Here is an 18,638-nt window from a genome sequence, read left to right as displayed (position 1 = left end):
TTCTGCTCCAAATTTGGGGTAATGTGGCAAAAAGAAAACTCAGGAAACTCACCATTGTTTCTTTTCTTGGTACTAAGATCCCTAGCCAGTCTGCCTTTCTCTTTCCACTTTACAGTCTTCTTGTTTGTTTCTCTATATAGTCAAGGGGTTTTAGTTGTACTTAGCAAGAGAAATAGTGAAAACTATGTCCACTCCATCTTTCTGGGAGCAAAAGTTCCCCAGAAATCCTTTGACGTAAATTCTTGAAGAGGCTCTTCTAATGGTCACTATTTCAATGAGATCATGCTCTGTCAACACCACAAATCACAATTGGGGTGCAAATTGATTTGCAGACCTCTTTTCATTTAGCCATCTCCTCCCCTCTTCCTCCACCCCAAACTAATCAATCAACCAGTCAATATTCCCACCATTTCCTGAGGATTGAAGCATAGTTTGGTACCATCCTGTCTCATTTCTCACAGAACAAAGCATTTCTCATTTTCCTACTACCACCACCACCCAACAAAAATTCAAACCAATCCACAGAAACGACCGCATTTCTGGTTAATAAGGATTTCAACGACAGTTTCGTTAAGATTTTTACCCCAAACAAAAGTGTACTGGCCCCAAGGAGTAGACTCTTGACCCTAATTATTCACTCCCTGGAGAAAGTGGGGAGAGAATCCCCGAGGAATGGACCTTTGGAGCGTGGACAGCCTGCATCAACTGTCCTTCCATTCGGAAACGTGGGAGCTTAAGCGAGTGCCAGTCGCACCTTAATTTCATCCCAAGAACGGAGTGAAATCATCCTGTTTAAATAAATCAGTCTACCTGCCTAAAAGGATAGACAAAACGGAGGTGAGTCCTGGGTGTCTAGCGACGCCCGTCCTCCCCCTTCGGCGCGCGGCGCCTCCCGGCCCGGGCACGGGCGAGTGCCACATCAGCTCCCGCTGCACTTCCAGGTTCCAGCCGGGATGCCGAGAGCAGGCCCGGCGGACGCGGGCGGGCTACGACCCGCTGGAGTGGCGGGCCGGCCGGCCAATCGGCGGCGAAAGGGGAGTTACGACAACCAATGAGCGAGGGCTTCTGCCAGCAGCTGCTGCTGAGGTTCGCGTCCAGAGGAAGGACCAAATGAGGCACATCTGGACAGCTGCGCTGAGAAGCTGGGAGGCTCCTTCGTGGGTGCGACGTCAGCCGGGCACGTCCCCCACGTACTCTCCGTCTAGTCACTTACTTGTTCATTTTTCCAAAGAAGTAACCAGGGACCCAAGCGTAAAACTTTTTTTTCTTCCTAAGGCAAAATGGGGCCAGATCCTATTCAACACACAGATTAATTTTCATGGGGTTTTGGGATCAAAGGAACAGAAACAGCAACAACAAAGGCCCAGTCGCTCTCTGATTTAAAACTGGCAGACTGGGAAAATTAAACTGTTGAATAAACAGATCGAGTTGGGTAAGTTTTGGATACGTGCTGGATATCTTATTTCTCCCGTTGTGATTTCTGTTCTAATTTCAGTCCTGCTTCTTTCTGTTGTTCTCACTCACCCTTCTCTTGAACAAGGGGAGAAAAATATTTCTTTCTGCCACTAATCGCACAGACCCTCCTCTTTCTTCTCTTCTGCTTTGCTAACATATATTTTATTTTCGAATCATCTGCATATTATGTTTGAATTTCCTTGGAACAGAAATTTGACGGGTATCCTGTTTGTTGCAAGCCTTTCCTAACTCAACTGTGGAATCTACTGATAAATTAATTTTCTCACTTTTCTCTCTTTGAGAACAAAGTATACATTTGTAAAGTCAGTATCTGTATCCATCTATGATCCCCTGATTGTTTTTGCGGAGGATTGAGAAAATTATCTGGTTTATTTGGAATTGACAAAACTTTAGCTTCTGTTAATTGAATAGTTAATAAATTATTAAAACCCTGAATTACATAGATAATTGCTGGATTTTCCACATAAACTTAAATGCTGTTTTAATCCAAATATATGTCTTACCTATATTCTCCTATCTATACTGGGAGGTCCAAATTTCTTTAAGATTGTTAAAAAATGTATTAAGCATGTGACAGATCACTTTGTGCACCAAATAATCTTATAATTGTATACTAGCCCAGGATCTATCAAAATATTTTTTAAAAGATATTTGTTGTGTTTGCAGATTGTTTCTGGTATGTATTTCAGGATTTAGAAATGGAAATGATTGAAAATATTTGAGCTAGATGAACTGTCTGAGGCCCCTACCTTTCAAAACATCTATAAATTCCTCTGTTTTGGGTTTGAGACCTCTGTCATGTGTTATTTACTGTCATGGGAGGTCTGACTGGAACTGATCTTTAATTTGTGGCTTATAATGTAGTAGATGGGAACTTGGTGCCATAATTGTATTGTGCAGAGTGTGTTTTGATTCAGAAAGGCAATGTACAGAGTAGGACCACGAGCTGAAGTGGTTTTCAGGGATGCAGGCTTAGAAGGAATAGAGTTGCAGAGAAGCAATATGAAGAACTGGGCTGCCTCAATCAATTCACAGCCCCACTGTGTGAACTGGGGCAATTTACTCAGCTCATCTGTGCCTTAGTTTCCTCCTCCGTAATGTGGAGATATTAATAGTACCTACTGCATGGAGTTGTCTAGCACTTAGAATACATTCTGGCACATAGTAATTCTTTGCTATTGTACTCACTTCTTCTTGCCCTCCTCCCCTGCTTCTCCTGGTACACATCTCTTTCTCCAGTCATCATTCTAATTTCTGCCACAGCAGCTGAGTGCCCACTACTTGTTAGCCAGGTACTGGGTGAGAGTCTTGAGATGGGAGTGAGGTCGAATTTATTAAGTATTTTAGAAGGTCCTAGAAGGTTCTGGAGTACAGGGGATAGAGAGAGGCCATCTTATTATAGGATTGTTTCATTGGGAGAGCTGGCATTTCTGGGAAAGGATTTTGCCCAGTAATTTTGCTTGGAGTAAAGGGGTGATAGGGCAGCAGGCACTCTAGAAGGAAGGGACAGCATGGGAAAGGCACTGAGGCTGGAAAGTGGGCATTAGATTAGTAATGCAGGATAATCTGTGGGAAGTTAGTGCCAGGAAAAGTTGAAAAGGTGGGAGAGGACAGAATGGAGACACCTGAAAGAGAAGGAGTGGGTTGAGAGGTAGATTGGTGGGGAATAGAGAGTTGAACTGGTGGCAGCTGTTAATTTGTGGAGGTGTTTTTGGAACAATCCATCTTTGGGATCCAGTCTCCACCCCTTACCCAGAATACCTTCCCCATCTGCTTCACTGCCTCTGTCATTTCCCTTTCAGGGCCTGTCAGCTGGGTGGGCAGCACTGGGCAGTGAGTCTGGGCCCACTTTTTGCACTCATTCTATAAAGGCTGTCTTGGGAAGCTCTGCTTAAGTGGTTTGGCATCCTGGGCCATTACGCAGAACTCTTTTTGGAAACAGGCTATCCCCTAAAGTCTTTGATATGGGTGTGTTTGTTGCACACATACCCAAACACATGCACACACCCAAACAGTGTGTGCAAAGTAGCTCTTTTTCACCCTGCTGATAGAATCATCTATTCACACAGTAATGCTTGTAACTTTATAATACACAGCTATTGAAGTGGATAAGAACTGTAATATGCACCTAAACAACCCATCAGTTTGGAGAGCTCTTGCTTTCTCTTCCTTGAGGACATTGTGCTATGACAAAGTCAACCCAGGTTCTGGCCCTCAGTGTTGCTGCTGACCACCTATGTGACCTCAGGCAAGACATTGAGCCATTACAGCCGTCTGAGCCATCATCTGTAAAATGATCTCTCAGGCCTCTTTCATTCTCCCTTGATCCTGAAACAGTCTGTTGCTCTCAAATGGCTATTACTTAAAACTTTTCTGACTAACCTTTTCTGACCTCTTAATACATTGTTCTGAGTGTTTTTTTATGGGTCTTAGCTCTTTTATTCATCACAGTAACCATGTGAGGATTGATACTGATTAGTATCTTGTTTTTATAGTTGAAGAAATCAAGGCACAGGCAAGTTAAGAAACTTGCCCTAGGTCACACTGAACACATGGCGAATGCAGATCCAGGCAGTCTACCTCCAGTGCCCAAGCCTTGCCCACTGAGCACACTGCCTTTGGGGTGATGCTACTAGGACTGCTCTTGTTTGTAGTGATAGTGAGCAAGAAGTCCATGGAAGGTTAAGCATGAGGATGGACACGTTTGGGGGAAATGAGTTAGCAATTTTGCCTGGAGGGGACAGAATGTCAAAATGAAGTCTTGTCTATGCCCTGTGCTCCATACAAAGACAGGAGACACTTTTCTCATTTATTAGCTAGATCTCACTGCAGGCCAACACTCTGTCTTTTCATCTTGCTTGACCAAAGCCCACCATAGTACCACTTATAGTAGGCACATAATAATTGTCAACGAATGATTGTACCCTTTGGAAAAGAAAGTTGTAACCATAGTATTTTTGTTTAAAAAAAAGTACATTTTATTTCTATTTCTTGGGCATCCTGGTTTCTCATCTTATTTCTGGAGATGCTATGGTTTTGGGACAAGAACTCCTAACGGCGAAGGTCTATGTAGGGCTATTTTCAGTGTCCACTTATTAATAGCACCCAATCTAGATTTGACTTCTTCTTGGAAATTCTTTAAAGTTTTAATGTATTTAATCAACTTTAAAACATTTAAAAACTATTTTAATTTACTCTTTATTCTATCATCTTAATGTAGCCACTCTTTTCAGCATAGTACATGGGCTTTGAGTTGACTCGAAGGTTTGCATCTTAGAACTACTTCTCTTTTCATTTTTTTTTTTTAATTTTTAATTTTCTGTTTTAAATTTAGAACTACCTTTTGTTATCATGAATTTGAGCAAGTCATTTTCTCTTGGAGGCTTTATTATCTGTAAAATGGGGTACATTAGGCATTAAATGAGAAAGTCCATGTAAAGCATTTAGCATGGTGTCTGGCTCATAATGAAGTCTATACATGTGTAGCAGTTTGGCATTGTTTATGAATTCTAAAAATAGATATTGGATTATGTTTGAAAACTGGTCTGTTTAACTTTTACTTGATTAACTTATGATTAGTGCTTTGATTGGGCCACATTGGTATGGTTTTGAGTCTCCACCCCTTGGTGGGTGGGGACTCATAGTAAAAGACATGGCAAAGGACAGCGTTCAGAGTTTTGGCTGGAGCCGGGGAAGTGAACGCACAGATGAGCATAGTAGCTGAAATTTGAGCCCCGGAGAGAGAGAAGTAACTGGTCCTCTGATAGTCTACAGCTGACCTTGTGGAGAGAAGCAAGTTTGAGCCCAGAGAAAATTAAGTCCCAGGAGAGAGACAAAGCCTAGAGAGCCTGATGGTCTACAGTGGATATTGGAAGAAGCTGGAATCATGGAGCCTTAAGAGGAAGAGGAAGGCTGAATGTCAGCAGCCATCTTGTTCCAATACGTAACAGCAGACTTTGGTGAGGGAAGTAAGTTCTGCTTTATAGCCTGGTAACTCTAAGCTTCCACCCCAAATAAATGCCCTTTATAAAAGCCAACAGAATTCTGGTATTTTGCGTCAGCACCCCTTGGCTGGCTAATACAACATGCAAGCAGTTCATTTTTATCAACCATCATAATATTCATCTCTATTCAGATATCATTAGCATATATGTAGCCACAGTATAAAAAACATTCATTTAGTCTTGACTTATTTTTCTAATTATGTATAAAGTGCTGATTTTTCCCCATAGAATTACTCAAAATTTCTATTCTTTGTATTGCTTGGTGTTTCCAAGAAAGAAAGGTTATTCTTGTGATGAAAGGGCATTATTTACTGATAGTTACTCCCACTCCCCTTTCTTTTTGCTTTTAGAGTTAGAAAAGGAATATATGTATATTGAAAAAATAGAAATGTAATTATATAGAGTAAAAAGTAATTGTTTTCTCATTGTAGGCCTGCTCTCTTTCCATTCCACAACTCTCCTTAAAGGTAATCTTTTTTGATAGTTTGCTTTATATTCTTCTAGACTTTTTCTAAGAGTCTACTAACAGGATATATCTAAACATAATTTTAAAGTATAAATGGAACCATGTTATATACATCATTCTGCCTTTGCATATTTGCTCGAGAATGTATAATATACTCATCTCCACCTGTCAATTGAGACATAGAGATCTTCCTGAACACATTTTGTCATGAAGGACAGAGAATTGAGCTCAAATGGAGAGTGTTCTTTTTCTATAGGAGTTCAAGTTATTGAAAGTAACTGTGGTGATGGGCTAGACTTGTCAAACAAGGCTTGTTTGCACTGTTCCCCTGTTTCCAGTCTCCTTTGACTTTCAGAGCTCTTGCCAAGGACCTCAGACACTCAGCTGCCTCTGGGAATCTTTGGAAGACAAAGAGTTCTTATACTCTTCCCACCTACCACCACTACTTTCTAGCCTGCGCACCTCTCATGCCATGACTTTCTTGAAATAGAAGAATGCTTCCTTTTTTTCTTGCTATCTTGAGCATAAGTTTCTATCCTGTGTGGCTTAGTTTTTTTCTCCCTGGTAAGAAATGACCAGCAAGAGCCAGGTGACACTTTCTGTGAAAAAGGAAGTGATAATGCTTCAGTACCTCTCTCCATGGTGCCTGGAATTCTGCAGGTTTTAAAAAAATATATACCTTACATTATTAAATTCCCTTTGGAGATGAGGAAATTGATTTTTAGCCAGGTATATTCGTTAGCCAAAGGGGTGCTGATGCAAAATAGCAGAAATTGGTTGGTTTTTACAAAGGGTATTTACTTGGGGTAGGAGCTTACAAATACCAGGCTATAAAGCCTAAGTTACTTCCGTCACCAAAGTCTATTTTCACATGTTGGAGCAAGATGGCTGCCAACATCTATGAGGGTTCAGGCTTCCTGGCTTTTTTGGGCTCAACTCCTCTGTTTTTCCACAAGTTTAGCAGTCGGCTAGGAGGCTCTCCAGGCTTTGCCTCTCTCCACAGGGCCAGCTGTAGACTATCAGGTGAACGGCTCTGTCTCTCTCCCTAGGGCTCCAGCTTTAGACTTCACCATCAAACTCCAACAAAAGCCCTCAACTTTGTCCTTTGCCATGCCCCAAAGACATGGTCCAATCAAAGCCCTAATCATAACTTAATCATGCCCAGGTACAGACCAGATTATAAACATAATCCAGTATCTATTTTTGGAATTCATAACTATGTCATACTGCTACACCAGGTAATGTGATATGCCCAAGGAAATTGATGTTTGGAGAGGTAAATTGTATTACCTGTCTAGTAAATGAAGGATATGAAAATTTCTCTAATTTTAATGCTACTTTCATTAAATACCACTGCTGCATCCAAAAGACAACACACTGCCCTTAACAATGCCACAGGCTAGTACTGTGGTACTTAACCAAGGCTGTGCAGCTGAATCATCTGTGGAGCTAAAATATACTGGCCCTTGTCTTGTCCCTGGAGATTTTCTTTCAAAGGTTGTGGAATGAGGCTAGGAAGCTCTGAAAAGCTCCCCAGTGATTTGATGCTTGGCCCAGGCTGGGAACCACCAGGGTAGTGGGAGGAATTCCCTAGCCAAAGGTCATGGGCCTTACAGGTAGGCTGGTGCCCTTCATTCCAAACTCTCAGAACTAGCCCAACCAGTCACACTTGGTCATAATTAAAAACAAATAAATCAGATAGGAACCCTTTGTTCTTGGGGATGCTTTTTCATCTTGTGACCCACTTCTTTAAACTGAAAGGCAGACTCTTTCTCAACAGTGTAAAGCTCCCATTAGCTTCACTTAGAGCCAAAGTTTCCTTAGTGCTGTGGTTATTTCTTTCTCACTGTAAGTATTTAGGAGGTGTGTTACTCAGCCAAAGGGGTGCTGATGCAAAATACCAGAAATTGGTTGGTTTTTATAAAGGGTATTTATTTGGGGTAGCAGCTTACAGATACAGGCCATAAAGCTTAAGTTACTTCCCTCACCAAAGTCTATTTTCATGTGTTGGAGCAAGATGGTTGCTGATGCTTGTGAGGGTTCAGGCTTCCTGGGTTCCTCTCTTCCCAGGGCTTGCTTCTCTTTCCTCTGTGTGCTTACTTTCTGGGGCTCCAGCTTAAGGCTTCAGCATCAAACACCAACCTCAAAACTCCTACAGCAAGACCCCTCAGCTCTGTCCTTTACCATGCCTTTTATCTGCAAGTCCCCACGCACCATGGGGCAGGGAGTCAACGCCCTACTGAAACAAGAGGTTTACTTGATTAAGTAATCAAGTGAACCTCTGAATCCAATATAATCTCATATGCCCAGAGGAAAAGACCAGTTTACAAACAATCCAATATTTCTTTTTAGAATTCATCAATAATATGAAACTGAGGAGGCACCTGAATTTCCTCCTAAAGATATGAAGGTACAGTTAGTCCATTTTCTGACTTGAGTCAACAAATAGAGTACCCAAATAGACCCAGTTCTAATTGCATAGAGACTGTGCCTATCTCTGGCCCAGAGTCTACCAAGGATAACATTTTCAGTAAAAAATAATGTATTTAGTTTGTCTTAAATTTAATAGAAGAAGAAATCAAAGTATAAGTTGATTCTGAACTTCAGATAAATATTGTTTTAAAACAAGGTATGTTAGTTCCTAGAAGATTCCCTTAAACAATAGATCAAAATATAAAAATATTGGGTTTATTAACTATTCTCATAAAATTCAAAAGACATCTCTCATATGCAAATAACTATTTTTAGATGACTTCTCCCATACTTTAAGCAAAAAACAGCAACAGTATGAATTTCACCTTGATTTGTCTAGGTATGGGTTCTTTAAAAACAAAACAAAACAAAACATGTATCTATAGACGTTGTTTTCTCTTGATGTGTCCTTTCTATCTGAATTCCCAAGGCTTTCTTCAGTTCATAGAGTTTGTCTTGTATTATTTGTTTCTTCCTCACCTTCTCCCTGCAAATCAGACATGATTATTTAACTAATGAATATTGAAAACTGTTAAAGAAAGATAGGGAAAGCCAAAACAGGGAAATATAGGGTGGAAAAAAGCACTTTTTAGGATACTTTTGGAGCTCCTGTATATTGTACTAAATAATAAAAATTTAATAATATTGGAAATGTTACTGAGGAAGATAAAAATCACGGAGAATGCTCTCACCACAGTCATGTCATAGCTGAACCCTGAGGATAAAGGCCAGATGATGAAGGGGATTAAAAAAAAAGGGGAGGGGGGAAGCGGATTTAGCTCAGTGAATAGAGTGTCCACCTACCACATGGGAGGTCCAGGGTTCAAACCCAGGGCCTCCTGACCCGTGTGATGAGCTGACCCATGCGCAGTGCTGATGTGTGCAAGGAGTGCTGTGCCATGCAGGGGTGTCCCCTGCGTGGGGGAGCCCCACGTGCAAGGAGTGCACCCCATAAGGAGAGCTGCCCAGTGTGAAAAAAGTGCAACCCACCCAGGAGTGGCGCTGCACACATGGAGAGCTGACGAAGCAAGATGATGCAACAAAATGAAACACAGATTCCAGGTGCCACTGACAAAAATCTAAGTGGACACAGAAGAACACACAGTGAATGGACACAGAGAACAGACAACTTGGGTGGGTGGGGGCGGGGGGGGGGAGAAATAAGTAAAAAATAAATCTTTTTTTTAAAAAAGCTTGAATTGAGAAAGAATGAGAGAATTGTGGTCCAAGAGTCCTTGTAAGCATCTTACCTTTAAGGAGAGCACATCCACAGTTTCTCTGCCACTGGTGTCCCTTTTCTACCTTACCCTGGCCTCTGTTTGGGTGAACCCTGACCACGAGGACTGACTGTGAAAGAGCAGGGTGATCTAGTTTTCTTCTTACTGCTTCTGTGACTTCTTGGACAAGTGGTTTCCACTTCTTGGACAGGGGAGCAGATGGGTAAGTCAACACATTATACTGCTGGGACAAGTTACTGGGGTAAGATACTAAGTCTCATTTTTGTTATTATAAAGTTGGGTCTATCCCCACTTCTAAGTCTTACTGTAGTAAAATTAACTATGTTATTTGTATGTTGGGGCTTTGTGAACTATAACTTACTTCACTAAGTTTAGGGATTGTGTAACCACGATCATTCTATCAAGCTCATTCTTTAAAGAAAGATGCTTGGGCACTAATGGCTAAGTGAGTGACTGCATATTGGGTGCCAGACTCTTTTCAGGGTTCCTCTCATTTTATCCTTCCAGACACCTTACAGTGGAGATGCTTTTGTAATTTGCATTTTACAAATGAGGTAACTGAGACCCACTAAGTTTAAGTAATGCATCCAAGGATATACAGTGGTAGAATCAGGATTTAAGCACAATGTCTGAACTCTTAGTTTTTATGCCTTACGTGATATGATCCTCAGGCTTGTTAAATCCAAGGCCTGTTAAATACTTGGGACTAGTCTAAGTTAGAAGAGGCAGAGGTATTTCTGCATGAGCCAGATCTTGGTCCTGACTTTCCAGATTCTCTCTTTTTTCCTGCAATTATAAAATATTTTATTTTGTTTTGTTTGTATTATGAAGTATAAAAGAGTTACAAAAACATATAGAAATGTACCAAATAGTATGTCAGCAAATATTTTTTTATTAGAGAAGCTGTGAATTTACAAAATAATCATGCATAAAATGCAAGATTCTCATACATCACCCCACCACCAACACCTTGCATTGATGTGGAACATTTGTTACTATTCATGATAGCACTTTAAAAAAATAATGTTCTGCTTTTTTTTAACAGTGTTTATCTTTTTTACTATTGATGAAAGATTATTAAAATAGTTCTATCATCCGTTATTTACATTAGTTATATTATTTCCATATACCATCCCATTATTACCACCTTGTATTAGTACCATATATTAAGTCATGAAAGAACATTCTTGTATGTGTACATTTTTTTTAGGAGCTACTGGGGAGTGAACCCAGGACCTTGTACAATAGAAAGTAGGTGCTCAAGCACTTGAGTTACTTCTGCTCCCTTATACTTGTACTATTAACTATAGTCAGTTGTCTATAGTAGGGTTCACTGTGTTTACAGTCCTATGTTTTATCTACTTTTAATTCTAGTAATAAAAATTAAACCTAAAAAAAGCATCCTAAAGTTTCCTCTTTTAATTACATTCACCTATACAGTTTAGTATTGATGATTACACTCACCATAAAGTACTACCATCATCACTATCCACTTCCAAACCTTTATCATCAGACTAAATAGAAAATCTGTACAAGTTAAGCGTCAACTCCCCATTCTCTAACCCCACTTTATCTCCTGGTAACTTACATTCTAGATTCTAATCTATGAATTTGCTTATTAAAATTAGTTCATAACAGTGAAATCATACAATATTTGTCCTTTTGTGTCAGGCTTATTTCACTCAACATAATATCCTCAAGGGTTATCTATGTTGTTATATGTATCGGGACTTCCTTCTTACAGCTGAGTAACAGTCCATCGCACATATATGCCACATATTGTTTATGCATTCATTGGTTGATGGAAACTTGGGTTACTTCCATCTTTTCATCTTTGGCAATTGTGAATAATGCTACTATGAACAGTGGAGTGTAAATATCTGTTTGATTCCCTGCTTTCAGTTCTAGGTATATACCTTGTAACAGGATTGCCAGATCGTATGGTATTCTGTACTGAACCTTCTGAGGAATTGCTGAACTGTCTTCCACAGTAGCTGTACCATTTTACATTCCCACCATCAATGAATTAGTGTCCCTATTTCTCCACAACTCTCCAACACTTGTACTTTTCTGTTTTTTTAATTGCAGCTGTTCTAATTGATATGAAATGATATCTCATTGTGGTTTCTATTTGCATTTCCCTAATAGCTAGTGATGTTGAGCATCTTTTCATGTGCTTTATAGTGTTTCTATTTCCTTTTGGAGAAATGACTTGTCAAGTCTTTTGCCTATTTTAAAATTGAGTTGCCTTTTTTTTTTTTTTTAAGGTACTGGTGTTTGGGGATTGAACCCAGGCCCTTTTATGTAGGAAGCTGATGCTTAACCACTGAGCCACATTAGCTTCCCTGAGTTGTTTTTTTTTTTTTTTGTCTGTTTTGCTTGTTGTTTTTGTTTTTGTTTTCCAAGAGGTACCAGGAACTGAACCCAGGCACTGAACTGCTTGAGCCACATCTGTTCCTGTTTGTCTTTCTATTGTTGAGTTGTAGGATTTTTTATTTATTTTGGATATTAAGGCCTTATTGGATATAGGGTTTCCAAATATTTTCTCCCATTTATTAGGTTGTCTTTTCACTTTCTTGACAAAGTCCTTTGATGCACAAAAGTTTTTTAATTTTGAGGAGGTCCCATTTATCTATTTTTTTCTTTCAATCCTTGTGTTTTGGGTGTAAGAAACCATTGCCTACCACAAGATCTGGAAGATCCTTCCCTGTATTTTCTTCCAGAAGTTTTATAGTACTGGGTCCTATATTTAGGTCTTGGATCCATTTTTAGTTGCTTTTTGTATATGTATATGGTGTGAGGTAAGGGTTCTCTTTCATTCTTTTGTTTATGGATATCTAGTTTTCCCAGCACCATTTGAAGAGAATATTCTTTCCTAGTTGAGTTGACTTGGCAGCTGACAAAATTAATTAAACCATAGATGTGAGGGTCTACTTCTGAACTCTCAAATTTATTCTGTTGGTCAGTATAACTATCCTTATGCCAGTACCACACTTTTTTGACTATCATAGCTTTGTAATATGACTTAATGTCAGGAAGTGTGAGTCTTCCAACTTCCTTCTTCTTTTTCAAGATGTTTTTGGCTGTTTGGTCTCCCTTACCGTTCTGTATAAATTTTATAACTGGCTTTTCCATTTCTGCAAAGTAGGCATTTGGAATTTTGATTTCAATTGTATTGAATCTGTAAATCAATTTGAGTAGAATTAACATCTTAACAATACTTAGTCTTCCAGTCCATGAACCTGGAATATCCTTCCATTTATTTAGGTCTTCTTTTCTTTCTTTTAGCAATGTTTTGTAGTTTTTTTGTGTACAAGTCCTTTACATGCTTAGTTAAATTTATTCCTAGATATTTGATTCTTTTAGTTGCTATTATAACTGGAATTTTTTCTTGATTTCCTCCTCAGATTGCACATTACTAGTGTGTAGAGAAACTACTGATTTTTGCATGTTGATCTTGTATCCTGCCATATTGCTGAACTTGTTTATTAGCTCTAGTAGCTTTGTTGCAGATTTTTTTGGACTTTCCATATATGTAGGATCATGTCATCTACCTATTATGAACATTTTATTTCTTCCTTTCCAGTTTGGATGCTTTTTTATTTCTTTTTCTTGCCTAATTGCTATGGCTAAAACTTCTAGTACAGTGTTGAGTAAGAGTGGTAACAGTGAGCATCCTTGTCTTATTCTAGATGTTAGGCATAAAGCTTTCAGTCTTTCACCATTGAATATGATACTAACTGTGGTTTTTAAAAAAATAATATGCCATTTATCATGTTGAGGATGTTTCTTTCTATTCCTATTTTTTGCAATATTTTTTAATCAAGAAAGAGTGCTGGATTTTGTTAAATGCCTTTTCTTGGTCAATTGAGATGACCATGTGGTTCTTCCTCTTCATTTTGTTAATGTGGTATATTACATTAATTTACTTTCTTATGTTGAACCACCCTTACTGTTTTAGTCTGCTAGGCTGTTGAGAGCAATACACCAGATATAGGTTGGCATTTACAATGGGGATTTATTGCTCACAGGCTCACATTTCGAAGGCCACAAGAATGTCCAGATCAAGACCTCATCAGAATGATACCTTTTTCTTGAAGACTGGCTGCCAGTGATCCTAGACTCCTTGTCACATGGCAAGGCACATGGTGGCATCTGCTGGTCTCTCCCTTCTCCTCCAGGTTTCATTGCTTTCAGATTGTTCTGTGGATTTTTCTCCATCTCTCTCTGTATTTATCCACTTAGAAGGGACTCCAGTAAGAGGAATTAGACCCACCATGGGCCATGTCTTAACTGAAGTAACCTAATCAAAAGACCCAACCAACAGGGGAGCATGTATCTCAGGGGTTGAGTGCCTGCTTTGCATGTCTGAAGTCCCAGGTTCAATCTCCAATACCTCCTAAAAAAATTCCCACCTAAAGTAAGTCCACACAGGAATGGATTAACTCTAAGAACATACTTTTCTGGGGTCCATACACCTCAAACCATCAAATTTTCATACCTCAGATAAAACCCATTTGATCATGGTGTATAATTCTGTTAATATTCTGTTGGATTTGATTTGCAAGTATTTTGCTGAAGATTTTTGCATCTATTTTCATAAAAGAAATTGGTTTATAATTTTCTTTTTTTGTAATATCTTTATCTAGCTTTGGTATCAGTGTGATGCTGGCCTTATAGAATGAGTTAAGGAGTGTTCCCTCCTCTTCAATTTTTTCAAAGAGTTTGAGCACGATTGGTATTGTTTCTTCTTGGAATGTTTGGTAGAATTCACCTGTGAGCCCATCTTGTCCTGGGCTTTTCTTTCTTGGGAGGTTTTTGATGACCAATTCAATCTTTTTCTTGTAATTGGTCTGCTGAGATCTTCAATATCTTCTACAGTCAGTGTAGGTTGTTAGTTTGTTTCTAGGAATTTGTCCATTTCATCTAAGTTCTCTAATTTGTTAGTATAAAGTTGTTCATAGTATCCTTTCATAATTCTTTTTATGTAAGATCAATAGTAATGTCCCCCTGTCATTTCACATTCCATTAATTTGCAACTTCTCTCTTTTTTTCTTAGTCAATCTAGCTAAGGGTTTGTCAATTTTATTGATCTTGTCAAAGAGCCATCTTTTGTTTTTTTTAATTTTTTCTTCTCAAATTCATATATTTCTGCCTTAATCTTTGCTATTTCTTTCCTTCTGCTTTCTTTGGGATTAGTTCATTATTCTTTTTCATGTTTCTCCATGTGTACAGTTAGCTCTTTAATTTCAGCACTTTCTTCTTTTTTAATGCAAACATTTAGGGCTATAATTTTTCCTCTCAGCACTGCCTTTACTGCATGCCATAAGATTTGCTATGTTTTGTTCTCATTTTTTGTTCTTTCTGAGATATTTATTATTTCTCTTATAATTTCTTCTTTGACCCACTGATCGTTGGAGTATTTAACTTTCCAGAAAAAATGTTTTGTATAATTTCAATCTTTTCCAAATTTATCGAGACTTGCATTATGCCCCAATATGTTGTCTACCCTGGAGAATGATCCATGCACACTTGAGAGGAATGTATATCCTGCTATTCTAGGAGTGCAATGTTCTGACTTTTAGGTCTAGTTCAGTTAAGTCTAGTTCAGTTATCATGTTATTCAAGTTCTCTTTTTCCTTACTGATCATCTGTCTCAATGTCCTGTCTCTTGATGACAGTGGTGTGTTGAAGTCTCTACCTATTACTGTAGATATGTCTATTTCTCCCTTCAGTTTTGCCAGTTATAACTTCATACATTTTGGGACACCAAGGTTAGGTGCATATATATTTATGATCATTATTTTTTCTTGGTGAATTATCTTTTTATTAATACATTGTATCCTTCTTTGTCTCATATAACAGTTTTGCATTTAAAGTCTATTTTGTCTTGGGTATAGCTACCCCAAATCATTTTTGGTTATTGTTTGCATGAAATGTCTTTCTACTACCTTTCACTTTCAACCTATTTGTATCTCTGGGTACCAGGTGAATATTTTCTAAACAGCATATGGTTGGATCCTAGTTTTTTTAAAATCCATTCTGACAATCTCTGTCTTTTGATTGGGAAGTTTATTCCATTAACATTGAATGTAGGAAGTGGACTTGGCCCAGTGGATAGGGCGTCTGTCTACCACATGGGAGGTCCACGGTTCAAACCCCGGGCCTCCTTGACCCGTGTGGAGCTGGCCCACGCACAGTGCTGATGTGCGCAAGGAGTGTCGTGCCATGCAGGGGTACCCTCTGCATAGGGGAGCCCCACGTGCAAGGAGTGCACCCCATAAGGAGAGCTGTCCAGTGCAAAAGAAAGTGCAGCCTACCCAGGAATGGTGCTGCGCACACAGAGAGCTGACGCAGCAAGATGATGCAACAACAACAAGAGAAACACAGATTCCCCTGCCCCTGACAACAACAGAGGCAGACAAAAAGAATAATACACAGCAAATGGGCACAGAGAACAGACAACTGGGGCGGGATGGGAAACAAATAAAATAAATCTTTAAAAAAAACCAAAACATTGAATGTTATTACTCTAAAAGCTGTACTTATTTCAGTCATTTTATCCTTTGGTATTTACATGTCACACCTTTTTTTTGTGTATCTCTTTTTCACCCTTTTAATTACCCTTATTGATAATCTTTAGTTCTTCACTCTACCCCAAGCTACTCTCTCTTATCATTTCCTTTCAGCCTGCACAACTCCCTTTAGAATTTTTTGTAGGGCAGGTTGCTTATTAATGAACTCAGTTTCTGTTTATCTGTGAATATTTTAAATTCTTCCTAATTTTTGAAGGACAGTTTTGCCAGAGAAAGAATTTTTGGCTGGCAGTTTTTCTCTCTCAATTACTTATATATATCATACCACTGCCTTCTTGCCTCCATGGTTTTTGATGAGAAATTGGCACTTAGTTTTAGTACCAGAAATCAGTTGGTTTTTATAAAGGGTATTTCTTTGGCGTGGACGCTTATAGTTATAAGGCTATATGTATAAGTTACTTCCCTCATCAAATTCTGTTGCCACATGTTGGGGTAAGATGGCTGCCAACATCTGCAAAGTTTCAGGGTTCCTCTTCCTCTTGAGCTCCATGGTCCCAGCTTCTTCCAATATCAGCTATAGGCTGGGATAAGTCTTGTCTCTCTCCCAGGGCTCGTTCCTCATTCCTCTCTGGGCTCAGCTGCTCTGATCTCTCCATAAGGCAAAGGGCTCATCCTCTTTCTGGAGCCTCTGCCATGTCTAATGGAACCTTCTCTCTTTCTTCACATATCTGCTTCTCTCTGTATCTACTTCCTGGGGCTCCAGAATTAAAACTCTAAGCAATTCATCTGCCATGTCATTTTTCTGTGAGTCCCTGCCCAACAAGGGGGTGGGGACTTAACATCCTACTGACATGACCCAATCAAAGCCTTAATAATTGTTATTATTATTTATTTTTTCTCTATTATCCCCTTTTGCCCCAGATGGTTCACTCTACTATCTGCTCATTGTTTGTTAATAATTAATTAATTTCAAGTAAAGAGTGAAACCTCTGAAGCCAATACAATCTAATGTACCCAGAGGAATAGGCCAATTTACAAACATAATCCAATATCTACTTTTGGCATTCATATATAATATTAAACTGCTCTATCTTGTATGTGATGAATTGCTTTTCTTTTGCTGCTTTCAGAATTCTATCTTTGTCTTTGGCATTTTACATTCTGATTAGTATATGTCTTAGATCAGGTCTATTAGTATGTATTCTGTTTGGAGTATGTTTTGCTTCTTGGACATGTATATTCATGCCTTTCATAAGAGTTGAGAAGTTTCCATAACTGCTAACTATAGGCAAAAATTCACATTAAAAAAACTCCCTAGGTTTCTATTTAGAGTGCAATAAGCAATATGATTCCAGAAGTTAAAAATTATTTCACAACCCAAGGTTTCAGCTTGGCAAACAGCCTGGTTTTAAAAACTGGTTAATTACTCCTAAAATGTAAGCCATCCCAGCATCCTCAGGATTGGGGAATGAACAATGGACTAGAATAGACTCACAGTTATTCTATTACATACTTATTGTTATTCTAGCAATGGAAGAACTTTTATCATTGATGTAGAGGCAGTGGCCACCAGAATTTCTAAGGGGAGGGAGAGAGAAAAACGGTTGTAATATGAGGGCATTTTCAGGACATTGGAATTGTCTTGAATGATGTTGCAATGGTGGATACAGACCATTATATACTTTGTCATAAGTTACAAAATTGTGCAAGACAGAGTATAAACTATAATGTAAACTCTATTCCACAGTTAGTGGCAAGCTCCAATGTGTGTTCATCAACTGTAGCAAATGTAGCACACTAATGAAGGATGTTGTTAATATGGAAAAGTGTGGGAGGGGTAGGGAATGGGACATATGGGAATCCCCTATATTTTTTTATGTAACACTTATGTAATCTAAAGTATTTTTTAAAGAAAATTTAAAAAAGTATTAAAAAAAAACAAAAACGGATTCATTACTCTTAAAATGTGAGCCCTTGGGATAGCTCAAATGGTTGAGTGACTGCTTCCCATGTATGAAGTTCCAGGTTCAATCACCAGTACCTCCTAAAAACAAAACAAACAAGCAAATAAAAAACCAACTTTCTTTGAGGAACAGATGTAGCTCAGTGGTTGAGTGCCTGCTTCGCATGTATGAGGTCCTGAGCTCATTTCCTGGCACATCCTAAAAAAAACAAGTAAGCCCTTAAAAATGTGCCTGTGAATATGGATATATATTTTCAAGGAATCAGATAATCTTAGAAGCAGCCTTAGTGTTTTGTCTGAATCTGTCTTGAAGTGACTATGTTATTGTCTTCATGGAAGGGATTAGCCAGCTCTTTGTTTATCATGTGATCTTATGTCAGACTTGCTAACCTAAGGCTAAAAAAGATACCAATAATATGTGAACACCAAGGAGAGAAGGAGAAGCCAAGGGTTTTCCTGGCAGTTAGTAGCTAACATTCATGG

At 38.8% G+C, this 18,638-nt stretch overlaps 1 protein-coding gene across 1 annotated transcript in view; it reads left to right on the top strand.

Moving 5' to 3' along the window:
* The first annotated feature begins 1,080 nt into the window (after positions 1 to 1,080).
* The window catches only part of LOC101440155 (transmembrane protein 45A-like), a 108,700-nt gene continuing 91,142 nt past the window's right edge, over positions 1,081 to 18,638 (top strand). The window contains exon 1 of the mRNA XM_004479222.5: positions 1,081 to 1,432. The gene's annotated coding sequence lies outside the window, so the exon portion shown is untranslated. The remainder of the gene's footprint in view (positions 1,433 to 18,638) is intronic.

This window comes from Dasypus novemcinctus, chromosome 4, assembly GCF_030445035.2.
Source record: "Dasypus novemcinctus isolate mDasNov1 chromosome 4, mDasNov1.1.hap2, whole genome shotgun sequence".
Taxonomy (NCBI): Eukaryota; Metazoa; Chordata; class Mammalia; order Cingulata; family Dasypodidae; genus Dasypus; species Dasypus novemcinctus.
The sequence above is the reverse complement of the archived record's forward strand: the minus strand, read 5'-3'. Positions and strand labels throughout refer to the sequence as shown.